Source organism: Lissotriton helveticus, chromosome 3_1 (assembly GCF_964261635.1).
Source record: "Lissotriton helveticus chromosome 3_1, aLisHel1.1, whole genome shotgun sequence".
NCBI classification, from domain to species: domain Eukaryota; kingdom Metazoa; phylum Chordata; class Amphibia; order Caudata; family Salamandridae; genus Lissotriton; species Lissotriton helveticus.
Window position 1 is genome coordinate 1,259,015,598 of NC_136061.1, and position 14,589 is coordinate 1,259,030,186.

At 43.2% G+C, this 14,589-nt stretch overlaps 1 long non-coding RNA gene across 1 annotated transcript; it reads right to left on the bottom strand.

The window, feature by feature from the left end:
* Positions 1-12,131: 12,131 nt before the first annotated feature.
* LOC144824930 (uncharacterized) lies at positions 12,132-13,917 on the bottom strand. Its single transcript, XR_013609185.1, has 5 exons — positions 13,807-13,917; positions 13,244-13,338; positions 13,037-13,150; positions 12,871-12,945; positions 12,132-12,431 (listed from the first exon to the last, which is right to left on the bottom strand). It is a non-coding gene; the product is annotated as an uncharacterized LOC144824930 (long non-coding RNA).
* Between the last annotated feature and the right edge of the window lie 672 nt (positions 13,918-14,589).

Genomic DNA, 14,589 nt, shown 5'->3' on the forward strand with positions numbered 1-14,589 from the left:
GAACACGGCTTTGGACGTATCTTGGAAGGCGGTTTTTCAGGTATTGTGGGCAGAAGCCATACAGCGATCTGAACGCCAGCGTCAGAGCTTTGAATTTTATTCTGCTGGCAACTGATAACCAGTGCAGGGTTCGAAGATGCGGAGAGACTGGCTGTTTAAAAGGAATGCGCCGTAGCAGTCTCGCAGCCGCATTTTGAACTACCTGAAGCTTGTGAGTCAGGTATTTTGGGAGGCCAAGGTATAAACCATTGGCATAGTCCAGCCGTGAGGTGACAGTCGCATGGACAACCGCTTTTCTACAGCTCTCCGGTAGGAGTCTAAGGATTTTCCGGAGGTTTCTCAGTTTGCTCAGACAGCATCCGGCCACTTGTTGAATATGGGATGTAAAGGACATGTTATCATCCCACCTCACTCCAAGATTTTTTGCCGAGTGACTGGGTGGAGGGGGCGGGCCCAACTCTGTCGGCCACCAGAGATCAGGGGCGGGGGGAGGACCCTTACCGAAGAAAATGACTTCGGTTTTATTGGCATTTAGTTTTAATTTATTAGTGTTCATCCAGTGCGCAATGTCCTGGAGACAGCCTTTGAAGTCAGAGAGGGAATCCTGCGTCGTCTCCGAGTATGGGAATACCAACTGGGTGTCATCGGCATATGAGATTGCCTTGACACCCCAGTTGGCAATCAGCGTGAAGAGAGGAGCCAGGTAGATGTTGAACAAAAGGGGGCTGAGGGCCGATCCCTGCGGAACTCCACAACTGAGGGGTTTGGGTGTGGAGGAAATTGTCCCTAGTGCCACCTTCTGCGTTCTAAGTGAGAGGTAGGAGTTTATCCACCCCAGTGCACTGTCCTGAATACATATCTCTGTCAGCCGGCTGAGTAGCCTTGCGTGGTCCACCGTATCGAAGGCGGCCGACAGATCCAGGAGTACCAGCATTGCTGAGTTTCCTGCAGTCACTGATGACATCTCATTTGACAGTACTGATCATATCACTGATGACATCATTCATGTGATAATACGATGAACCTCTTCAGACTCTAATATAACCTTAGATACACTCAGTGTAAACAGACACTCACAGACTGTCACTCATCCATGGAGTTACTTACACACCTAGTCAGTCATACAAAGAATCAATTACACCTCCATTTCCTCAACTATACAGTTATACACACCTTACTTATTCAAACATATACTAACACATATTTACTCTCTTTTACAATCCCTGATACAAGTTCACAATCATCCATACAGTCACTCACACATTCACTGGCTCTTATGCACAGTTATTTATATATGCCAACTCTCACATGTACTATGTTTTACATATGTACTTACTTTGACATGTAGCACTGAGATATCCATTCACTCACCAATGCACTGATGCACACAGTCAACCACCCATACAGCTGTTTCCACATGCACATTTGAACCCATACATCTAGTGAATCAACTGCTCACACATCTATGCACAGAGTCATACACCTCCCAGCCACCCACACACACACTCAGTCTCCCATACAAATACTTGAGCAACCAATCAATAACCCATATACTTACTCATATAGCTACTGATCAACACATGCAGCAGTTTACAGAACAACAAACATAATGATGCATAAATTAACACAGTTCAGTCACTAACCCATGCACTCAGTGAGACACATTTAACCACTCACTCATACAGTCAGTCATGCACCTACTAAATCCTTCATCCAGACACTTCTACATCCACTCATTCTTCAATATGTAAGACATATTTTAACTTTACAGAAATACACAGTCACTGGTTGTTGTCATCAGTGATGTCATCAGTGATGTCATTTGAGATGTCATCAGTGATGTCATCAGTGATGTCATTTGAGATGTCATCAGTGATGTCATTTGAGATGTCATCAGTGATGTCATCAGTGATGTCACTGACCATGTCATGAATGATGTAATATGTGACATGATCAGCAGTGGATTGCGGGTGCGCGATATATAGTTAGTACTACTAACTATATATGGAATTTCAATGGTTTTGTGTGAGTAAAAAAAGGTTTTTTAAATGCTAATTCCTAACTATATATGGTCTATAACCTATGGTTTTTTCAGTGAATTTTCAAGGTTTTGTAAATGCTAATTCCTAACTATATATGGTCTATAACCTATGGTTTTTTCAGTGAATATATATATATATATATATATATATATATATATATATATATATTATCTACTGGCGGTCGCCAGTAGATAGTTATAGTTAGGGCCTATTATCCATAGGAAAACCGCAACATTCTATTGCCAATAACTTTGGCATCGATTGATGAATCTTCTTGAAATTTTCCAAACTTTTGTCCAGCTGAGTTCTGCTCCTTCCCTGAAAATTGGTGATTGGTCAAGCGGGGGCCGAGAAAAAAGGGGGGTCCCAAAATGTGTTTTCCCCATGCAATTTCCCATAGGACCTTTAGCTATGGCTACAGCCCGAACGGCTGAACGGAATTACACCAAATTTGGCAGAGAGATAGTCCTCAGTTCCAACTTGAGCCTTTTACCTATCTGGTGTCAATCTGTTCAGTAGTTTGTGGGAAAATTGCAGTTAAAGTCATTTATATATCTATTGGCGCGGAGGATCCGCGGATTGTGCAAGGTTTGGCCTCGTAGGATAAGCGCACCGTCCCGATCACACGCTCAATTCTAATTGGCTGTCAAGCAGTTGTAAACATTCGAAACCAGGAACTGTTGGCAGCCATTTTGTGCCTCGGTAGAAGCGAGGCTGAGGAAGTCAGTGAAATATGTGTGCAAACCGTGCCAAAGGGGCAGGGTAGACACACCCTGACCCCCTAGACCTGCTCAGGGGGGTCCCACAAGTACCCCCAGACCCCCCCTCCATTTTTTTTTTTATAAAAATTGCGGGAAACGCGGTCTCCCGGGAAATATGTTAATTTGCCCCCGGGGGGGCCAAATCCCAGGGGCATTGTTGAAAAAATAGTGTGGGGGGTCCCAACCCCCCCACACTACCCTGGGGACCACCACCCCCAGGGCTCTAATTTAATATATGCGGGGTCTCACAGGACCCCCTGCAGCCCGGGGACCGCCACCCCCGGGGCTTCTTCAAAATGGTTAGGGGGCTCTCAGGCCCCCCCTAGCTCCAGGGACCGGCACCCCCGGGGCAAGAATTTAATGTATGCGGGGGGCTCACGGGGCCCCTCCGCAGACCCGGGGACCGCCACTCCCCAGGGCTTGAAACAAATAGGTGGGGGCTCTCAGGCCCCCCTGCCCCGGGGACCGCCATCCCCCGGGGCTTAAGAAAATTGGGTGGGGGGGCTCTGAGGCCCACCCAGCCCCAGGTACCGCCACCCCCCGGTGCTTCTAAAGAATGTGGGAGGGGGGCCACGCGGCCCCCCTCCTGGAGCCCTCGATGGCCCTGGGGACCGCCACCCCCCAGGGCCAGCTCCTGCAGTGTCCCGGGTTGCCCACCCCCGGGACACTGTTGTTTGCAATGGCAAGGCGGGAGCCTTGCGGCTCTCACCCTGCAATTGCAAACTGCTTTGCTTCATTGAAGCAAGAGCAGGGAAACCTTCTCTTGCGTCAATGAAGAAAAGCAGATTGCTTTTCCATATGGAGAGCAGCATGTTAGCTGCTCCCCATATGGAAAAGCAATGCCGGCTCCCCACGGTCCCCAACGGAGTGGGCCAGCCCCGGGGGATGGGGTCCCCGGGGCTACAAGAGGCCCGGGAGGGGGACCATGTGGCCACCCTTCACCATAAAAAAATAAAAAAAAGAAGGGCAGGCCCCAGGGGCTGGGGTCCATGGGGCCTTAGGTGGCCTGAGGAGTCCCCTCCATAAAAATATCTGAAAAATGTGGCCATGCCCGGGGGGATGGGGTCCCCAGGGCCCGGAATTGGCCACGGGAGGGGGGCCACGCGGCCCCCTTCCCGTAAATATTTTTTAAAATTTGTAATTGGGGGTGAGGCCCTGGGGGATGGGGTCCCCAGGGCCCCAAAAATGAAAAGGTAAGGGGAGCTACGCAGCCCCCCTTCACAAAATAAAAACATTTTTTTTAAACGGAATCGGGCAGGAGGCCATGCCACCAGGGAGCTGCGTTGCAGAGTGGTGTTCTGAGGGCATGCCCCTTTTCACACCTCTCTGCAACACAGCTCGGTGGCACTTACTGGAGGAAGCTGGTGGGCTAGTTGCATCCCAGGGACCCTCAGTATCCAAGGGGAGTTAAACCCCCAACTGAAAACACGCCACGGGGCACGTTTGCACAGTGGTGAAGGGAGTGGGAGGGGCCTGAGTTCACATATGTGCAAACACGCCCTGTGACGCGGTTTAAGTTGGGGAAGTTGTCAATACTGAGGGTCCCTGGGGGCTAACTAGCCCACCAGCTACCTCCAGTAAGCACCAGGGAGCTGCGTTGCAGAGTGATGTAAAAAGGGGCATGGCCTCTGAACACCTCTCTGCAACGCGGCCTCCTGGCGCATAGTGGAGTTATCTGGTGGGCTAGTTGGCCCCAAGGGGACCTCAGGATTCCAGGGCACTTAATTCCGCAACTTAAATGGCGCCACAGGACGTGTTTGCACACATGTCACTTCAGGCCCCGCCCCTTTCCTTCACCATTGTACAAATATTCCTCTAAAATCAGCCGAACTACGGATTCCGATTTACTCACCTGTTATCAGGAGAGAACGCAGTGCGGCATCTCTTAGCCCAGCACTGACCCTGAAAAGTAATTCTGAGTGTACTTACAGTAACTTGTATTTCCTTCCGTAGGAATCCATTGTGTGGTTTTCAGCAGAAAAGTTTCGAAGTGTTGATTTTTGAAACGTACAAATATTCCTCTAAAATTAGCCGAACTACGAATTCCGATTTACTCACCTTATCAGGAGTGACCTCAGTGCTGCTTCATTTAGCCCAGGACTGACCCTGAAAAGTAATTCTAACCATACTTACCAGTAACTTGTATTTCCTTCCATAGGAATCCATTGTCTGGTTTTGACCACAACCTACAAATATTCCTAAAAAATCGCCTGTATGACTTTAACGCATTCTTTCAACTGTTTACAGGAAATGCGCCAGTGCTGGATCCAGGATACACCACTGAGTTAGAAAAAGTAATGATAACACTACTTACCTGCTAAGGGAATTTCCTTCCAAAGGGTAACATTGAGTGGTTTCACTTGGAAATTCTTTTAAGTGTGGAGTTTTGGAACTTTAAAATATTCACCTAAAATCAGCCGAATAGCGAATTCAGATTTACTCATCTGTTATTTGGAGAGACCTCAGTGCGGCATCTTTGAGCCCAGCACCGACCCTGAAAAGTAATTCTAACCATACTTACCAGTAACTTGAAGTTCCTTCCATAGGCTATCATTGACTGGTTTCACTTGGAAATTCTTCAAAGTGCGGTGTTTTTGAACATTATAAAATTCCTATAAAATCAGCAGAACTACGAATTCCGATTTACTCACCTGTTATCAGGAGTGACCTCAGTGCAGCTTCTTTTAGCCCAGGACCGACCCTGAAAAGAGACGCTGCGCTTTGTGCACCGGGAACTGAGGAGAGACTGCTGAGAGCACAAGGGTCGGACCACGAGACCCAGGAGTCCGCGGGGGCCAGTCACGCATCACCCGCCCCTCCCACCTCCAAGTGGGATTATTTCCTTGAGCACCTACTCCCGCCCGCGGGATGCGCGTGGGCGGGCGCCGGTCTAGGCCTGGGCAAAGGGCGGGCCGTCTGTGGCCGTCAGGGGCCAGAAGAGGCCGGGACGGGCCACCCCACTAAGTCCCACAAATGGGTAAGCGAAAACAACTATGTAATGGGGGTCAAGGGGGCCAAAAAGCTAAAGTACAGCGGAAATCAGACTCAATTATTTCATATCTAACGTCTGCTGTGGGTGTTATCAGTAAAGAAATTGCAAACGCAGAGAAGGAACTGGGACTGAGTGCTTCAGAAATCCCTGTAGATGGGTCAAATCTAAATGAAACGATCTCGCCTGGGCAAACTCAGAGATCCTGCCTGTACAAAAAGACCCTATATTATTGAGCGAGGCAGAAGATACTATAGTGTAAGAAACAAGTGAGGTCATTTTGGCTTCCAGGTCTTACCCAGAAGAGTTACCTGGTTTACGTGCTCAACAGATCAAGGGTAAACGAAGCACAAAGAAATGTGCTACAAAGACAAAACATGTTACCAATTCGCACAGCATCAATGAACAAGTTATTTTAAACAAACTGAGCGGATTGATACAGGAAATGTTTAACACCCGCTTAGAGCCTGTTTTAGTGGGTATCGCAAAAGACATTGTGGACACACTCAACACTTGCGTCTCAGGACTTTTGAAGAGATGCGACGCAATTGACTCTTTTGTTAAAGAATTTCGAGGGAAACACGATTTAGCGATGCACGCCCAGAAAGCACATACTTCTGGTATAGGGCGGAAGGAAGGCTATTCCATTAATGCTAGGCCATGTACTTCCCAGGCTAAAGTCACCCCGACTTCAGTTAATAAAGAATTGAGTATAACTACTACGCCATTGGGCAACCCCCCGCTTCCAACGACACATGCAGCTGACAACGGCATAGGGCAAAAGCCTCTAGAAAGCCATCAAAATTCAAATAAAAAATCTTTAATACCCTGTGAGACCAAGTTGCACCTTCCTCCTGAAGCAGTCCCTTTGGTGGTTGTATTAACAGGAGTTGCCCAGTTGGAAACAAATTGTAGAGAGACCACCCAGGAGCTACTAAGAAAATCTAGAAACTGGTGTAGGCAGTATTCTAGTGGGGTGATAGATATCTCTTCATGTATTAGCAAGGTCAGAAGGGTAGGATGGGTTGGCTATCGCCCTAAGACCCTGGTAGGAGACTGCATTATTGTAAATTTTAACAAACTCGATGTAGCTGATAGCCTATTTTGGGATGGGTCCGATCTGTCAAATACTGGCATTAGGCCTCTCCCATTAGGGTATTTCTATCCACCACCTACTACCCAGAGAAATGTCACATTCACCTCCTCATTGCCCCCATCACAGATAAGGTACCCTGTCCCACGGATTGGCGAAACTACCGCTTCTTCTCAAATTCACACTCACCCACCCCTGACTTCTCTAGTGACTCCGAACATCCACACGGGGCGTGAAAGTTCCCAGGGTATGGACTTAATCCTGACTAATCATTTTTCTCCTCTATCCCAATTGGAGGAGAACGATTGACTAGGTATTACATCAGTTGCGGATGTCACTGCCCAGTCCCAAGCGCCCCCCTGCAGAATCCTGAGTTGGAATACTGCTGGAATAAGGTCAAAAAGCAGGGATGAGAACTGGGTGGGATTTTTAAAGTCGTATGATATAATAGCACTCCAAGAAACTTGAGATACATCAAATAGTTTCTTTTTAGATGGATATAGCCATTTTTGCATCCCTGCAAAACCAGGCGTGGCGGGTAGAGGTAAGTGTGGCTTAGTATTCTTCTTGACCCTTAAACTGAATGGTGCCCTAAAACAGCTTGAGTCAGGTTGCCATAACTGTTTGATAGTAGAGATGTCAGTGCCACAAACATCTAAATTGCTATTTATCAATTTTTATAACTCAGGTGAGAGTGATTTTTTAAATCAATACCTAGTTCTTTTAGAGGACTTTTTTTCAACATATAGCTCTAATCAAAACACTTTTGAGGTCATCCTTATGGGTGATTTTAACATTCACCCGTGTGGCCTTCAGTGTGATATTGATGAACATGAAGGGCCCCCATACTCGGTGCTTACACATTTTGAACACACAAAGCAAGGGGAGGCCCTCGAGAACCTTTTGGCCACCATGAATCTTTATGAATCAGGGTGTGACGAAGGTGGACCAAGGGCGCCTATGTTTAAAGGAAAAGACTCGGGTACAGTCATAGATTATATTTTTCTGTCATCCTTTGTTTTATCTAAGATTTTACTATACAAGGTTGGGGCCTCTGTTTTTAGTGATCATAATCCTGTGATTTTAGAGGTGGTTCCAGGGGTCCTTTTGGGATTTAAAGAAATACAGGTTACGGGAGTTAGTGACTTGATACTAAAAGACCAGGGCAGAAGACTTAAATGGTCCAAGGTGGTACCAGAAACCTTCCTGTTGGAAGTCTTGACCAAGGTTGAAACTGAGGCAGCTACTTGTTTGGATAATTCGGCACCGAGTATAAAGATAGTTGGTGCTTTTGACGCTATCTGTAAATAAATAAACATCAACCTGATGGCCAAAAATAGACCTGGCGGGCATAAAGATAAAAGATGGTTTGACAGTAGCTGTTCTAAGGCACACTTTGCCCTGCTCAAAGCTTTGAAAATAATTCCTAGAAATAGGGAACAGATAGTAAGTTTAAGGAAAACATATAAACAGGCTATCCAAGCTCGGAAACAGCAGATTAAGGAGGATGCCTCGAGTAAACTTCTATCAGTTGAGGTCCTGCGGGATAGTGAGGAATTTTGTCGACCATTAACCAGCCTTTTTTCTCGGGTGAGGAGAACTCCCCTCTGGAGTGTAATATACCAGATGATCGGTGGTTAGTTCATTATGGGAATATCTATGGACACCAGAGAGGTGAGATCTCCTCAATGGCCATTTCTTTCCCACAACCAGCTGCCCCCGTAGTTTTCCATGCAATAGATGTGGAAAGAGCTATTGAAGAGACGCTGAAGAATAAGGCGCCGGGCCCAGATGGTGTTCCTGCTGACCTGTATAAGAGTGCCCCCAAATTCTGGGCTAAGATTCTGACAAACTTTTTTAACGCATCAGGATCAAACCGCTTTCCTGCTTCTTGGGCCATATCTATTATTATCCCGGTTTTTAAAAAGGGGCAAAGGGGAGATCCCTCCTGTTACAGGCCTATCTCCTTGATAGACTCTGCAGTCAAAATCTTGGTAAGAGTCATCTTGTTCAAATTGACGGATTGGATGGAGGGCAGAGGGGTCCTGTCAAATGTTCAATATGGTTTTAGATCAGTGCCTCAATCTACAGCTTTTAATAAGCAAATACACTAAAGCCAAAGAGGGGTCCCTTTATATGGGGTTTATGGACCTCTCTACAGCCTTTGACCTGGTAAACAGGTCAAAGCTGTGGCAAATTTTACTGGATCTGGGCATTGATCCTCCGCTAGTTACGTTTTTAGCCGACCTTCATTGAGGTCTTTTAGCTTCAGTTAGGGTTACCCAGGAGGGGAGATGCACTAGTCACTTTAGGTCAGAGAAGGGGGTCAGGTAGGGGTGTAGTTTGGCCTCTCTTCTCTTTACGTTATATATTAACGCATTAGAGCCTGCCTTAAGAGAGGCTTCTTTGGATGTGCCGCATATGGGAGAAACTGTTATTCCGGTTCTCCTTTACGCGGATGATGCGGTTCTTTTAGCTCTCTCTGGGGTGGGATTGAAAAAATTGCTGGATACTTTCGGCAATTTTATGAAGTCCTTGGACCTGAAAATAAACACAAAAAAATCACAGGTTATGATTGTAGGGGAATATAGTAGAAAGAAAAAAGTGAAAACTTTCTTCTGTTGTGGGAAAGAGGTGAAAAGGGTGCCCATTTTTACATACTTAGGGCTCCTCTTCGATGAAAGAGGGACCTGGGGCCCCCAACAGAAACATAAAAGTTAGGCACTTGCTACATCCACCTCAGCCCTTATGGGATTTACAAAACGGCTGGGGGCTAGACCAATGGAGTTAATTTTAAAGGTCTATAAATCTAAATGTTTAGCAATTGCTACATATGGTTCAGCAATCTGTGGTTATACCCCACAAGATCAAATTCAAGTGGTTGAAAATAAATTTCTAAGATCTTTATTATCAGTGCCACAGTCTACCCCTACTTTTTCTATCCATACAGAGTTAGGGTTGGGGTATGTTACAGATTCACTGAAAATCGCCCCCTTGATCTGCTGGCTTAAGACCTGGCTTAACCAGGAAATCTCACTGAACCACTTGATCTTAACAGATTGCCTCGCCCTGGATAGAGCCAGTAGGATCCCATGGTTGGCTTATATTAAATAACATTTTCAAAATTAGGGCGACCCAAGCTCTATTCTTCCCCTGAGTGTATAAAGAGAGAGGATGTAAACCAGGTAAAAACCGCTTTGGTAAACCTTTTTACAACAGAGAGGGAGGAGCTGGAAATGAGAAAACCCACTGTAAGAGCGTATCATGTATTAGTAAGCTCCCCTGGACTTGAGACCAACTTGAATTTAGTAACGCGACCCTTCCATCGGTACCTGCTAACTAGATTTAGTTTTAATTTAATTCATCTTACATTGGGCTTTTTTCCAACATGGGGCACTCCTGTTAACTCTAACCTCTGTAAGTGTTACAATTTTTCCGCACAAGACACTTTACATTTTACTATGTTTTGCGAGTACTATTCAGATATCAGGAAAAAGTATTTGTTGCCTATTTTGAGGGAGGCGGGGTTTATACAGGTCAGGCCTGCCTGCCCTTCTTTATTTGCAACTGCTAAGTAGTCCCCGTGTTACATTTCATGTCGCTAGCTTTTTAGTAGCTGGAGTGGGGATCAATAAGAAGAGTATATGTGCCCAGAATATCCCAGTTTGTTTTTGAATGTACTTGAGGGTTATTTTAAGATCCATTATATGAATTAATTGTTAAATTGCCACCTTGTTTTAGTTATACCCTGATGAATTTTAAAATCTTTTAATGTAAAATGGTTGTTGTTTATTATATATGAATGGTTTGTACCTGTCTTTTTATGATTTTAATTTATCGAATAAAAGTGTTTTGACTGAATGACTGACTGACCCTGAAAAGTAATTCTAACTATACTTACCAGTAACTTGTATTTCATTCCATAGGAATCCATTGTCTGGTTTTCACAAGAAAAGTTTCTAAGTGTCTATTTTCACAAACTGAAAATATTCCTTAGAAATTGCCTGTATGACTTAAACGCATTCTCACAACTGTTTACAGGAGATGCACACATGCTGGATCCAGTAACCACCACTGAGTAAGAAAAAGTAACGTTAATACTACTTACCTACTAAGTGAATTTCCTCTCATAGGATAATATTGGTGAATCTGTGTGAAAAATGTTCTGTCAACTTTTTAAAATACAATAATATTCCTTAAAAATCACTACTGTAACCAAAACGCTTTTACTCAACTGTTTACAGGAGATGTCCAAGGACTGAATCTAAGATCCAGTCCTGTGGTTAGAAAAGTAATCCATAAAGTAACTAATTGCATTTGACTAGAAATTCACATTGAGCTCAATGTTGCATTGTGTCTGAAATTGTGTTGCGCATTACAACAACTGTAACTACTGCACTTAGAAGACTATTGCCTATTTGCAAAGTATTTAAACTAAAGTAATTCATTCTGAGAAAATATATTCTGTAATGTAATGTATAATGTAATTATAATGTAATTTAAAAAATAAAATATCTAAAAATAAATTATTTAAAAAAATGTAGAAAATCAGTATAAAAAAATAAAAATATCAATTAATACATTTAAAAATTGTCATTTACAAAACCTTTGAAATTCACTGAAAAAACCATAGGTTTCAGACATGTTATAGTTAGGAATTAGCATTTAAAAAACCTTTGAAATTCACTGAAAAAAACATAGCTTTCAGACAAGTTATAGTTAGGAATTAGAATTTAAAAAAACCTCAGAAATTCACTGAAAAAAACACAGGTTTTAGGGGTGTTATGGTTAGTTGGACATTTCAGTTGCACAAAACCATTGAAATTCCCCGTTATAGTTAGTTGTACTAACTATAACTCGCGAGCCCCCAATCCACTGCTGATGATGTCACATATTACATCATTCATGACATGGTCACTGATGACACTGAAAGTCAAAAGGGCTATCCCTGGAAACAATAATCAACGGAGGAACTGTAACCACAACTATTATAGCATTCACTCACCCCAAGCACTCAATGTGTCAACTAAATCACTGGTCACAAACTAGATCACAATGTTTACAGTCTATTTTATTTAAAAATATATTCGTTAAAAATTCAGTAAGAATTCTGTATGGATCCACTGAACACATCAATCACGAAACATCTCATAAGAAAATTTACTTTTTAAAAAAAATAAAACAAAGAAAAACATAGTACAGTTTCAAATGTAAAATATAAAAGAGAAGACAATGCATATATAATCCACAAGAAAAATCATACAGTATATCACAAATCAGATAAAACAAACAACAAAACCACTTTAAATTCCATAAGGCACTTAATATTGCTACGGATTAATTGATAATAAAAACCTTATTGCAGATGTTTGGGGTGCTTCCAGTATAGTGTAATAACAATATCTCAAGAGTCCCCTAGATAAATTTAAATTCTGTGCAAAAAAGTGTGTCGACGCGTTTCGGTGTTGTAGCCCGTTGATATGGTCACACCTTCATCAGGACAGTTTTTTATTTGGGGTCTTCAAGAACAAACCACCGTTTTCTCTCTGTGTATTAAAAGAGAATCAGTAAGTGCCTCTATGCGGTTAAATTTCAGCACCTTGAGAAATACACTATTCTTTGGTCTAATAGACAATGTCAATTTCCACAGACATGATTCTAGGTTTGCGACTATATCTCTACAGCATACCGCTAATATTTCTCTTATCAGTACTTGTTTGTCATCACATATCAACGCTCTAAGTTAATGTAAAATTCCCTGATTTCATAAAAAGTACTTGTTTTCACCTAGATGATTCTTAATTTGCGTATGCATCTCTGTATCATGTCATTCATAAACCTCTTGTATATATAACGTAATGCATTTTATAAAATCACAGTGCTTACATATTGCATCATCTCTAGTCCCTCCATTATGGTATAGTAAGTGACCAGTTTTACTAAATAAATAAATGAAAGAATGAGGCCAGAGGTATATCTACTGACCTCTAGAATGTGTTATATGGATTCCTTGCATTCACCAAATCTCACGTTTCTTCATATATTGTAGGCAAAAAAGTCCTGTTAAGTGGGGGATTATATATTAGATCTGATAGATAGCCCCCATTTTTATATTCAAAGATTTAGGTATAAACAGTCAGTTTAATATTACCTCTACTTTTTGGCCGAAAAAGACTGTATATGCAGTTCTTTTCTTCCGTAGCTTTTGGTGGCAACTGGTGCGATAATCCAGTTGATGTAAGTCAAATTTATTTCATATGGATTCCTATTCGAAGTAATTACGAAAGAGGAATTGGTTTTATTTCTTATTTCAGCCATTACTGCTATCTTATAAAGTTTTCCCTTCTTATTCCCTTACCTTCAGATATTAGAGACACCTCGTTCCCCGTGGTTAGACTATCTTTCCGGACCGCCTCTCACGTCCTGGTGCAGATTTATTGAACTCGATGGTTTCTACAGTAGGGAAACAATGTGTACCACTATCTGTGAAATATATATTATGTTCACCTGTTGTACTTCAACTTTCTATCTGCCCTTCTGTGCTGTCCCTAACGTTTTACGACTCACCAGACTCAAATTCTATGCCTACCCGTGATGATTGGCTCTGGTGCGGGAATGAGTATTTTTTACCGTATCACGGAACTCATCTGTGTATTTTGCAATTTCTGTTCCCTGTCCTGTTGCCGCAGTTTATTCAACCAGTACCCGGACTGTAGCGGGAATACTCAGATAGGCTCACCTTTCCCTTCCTTTCAGCCTTAAACTCCCCCTAGGTTGTCCTAATCTGTATATGGCGGAGGTACATAATTCGCCTCTATCTGTCAGCATGTCGCAGAGAAACACCCCCCCCCCCCCCCCCCCCCCCCGGGGAGACGGAGTGAGTGACACCCTAACTGGGTCATTTTCCGTTTTCACGCTTACCTCTTTTACATCGGGTCTTCACTCGCCCGGGTACGTCACGTCTATCTTCATCTATTTTATGAGGGAATGTCCTGCCTCTATTTATATTGATTTAACGTGAGTGTTTTCAGCTGAAGTATTCAACTAAGGCTTTCCTTTTGCGCATGCGTAGAGGACAATGTTCTTCCTCTACAGCACAGCGGCCATTTTAACACTGTGTTTTCCCCCGTTTCCCATAACATTTAATAAAGATAGAGATCATTTAAAGACCTGATAATGGTGGCCCTGAAAGTATCACGGCCGTGGCATGGTCCCGGCACCTGTCCCTGCGGATTCAGATATTTAGAGTATTTAAAGGAACATGATCGGTTATTGTAACTTCATGATAAATGTAATACTTTACTTCCTAATAAATTGGATCGAAATGACGGCCGCCAATATGTTACTCTATCATCAGAATATTATTGAGCAGTGCCCTGCAAATTACAATATTATTATACAGTTTAGGGGGCCCCATCTATTTTTTTACATATATAGACAGTATATCGGTAGGTATCTTAACTGTCTATCTAGAATCTATATCCATGTGCCATTACCCTATCTCTAAACCCATTGAAAATCTTTTTAGAGGTACTGGACCCGTCTTTTCCATAGATAATTTGGGAAGCTGTTCATAGTTTATTAATAATTCAGTCAGTCGTGGACTTCCTTAAATAAGGGCATCCCAATCTTCCCTTGTGTTGAGCCCATTTTTAATTGTGTTGAATTTTATCATAAGCCATTGTTCTTGTTGCTTGCGTCTCT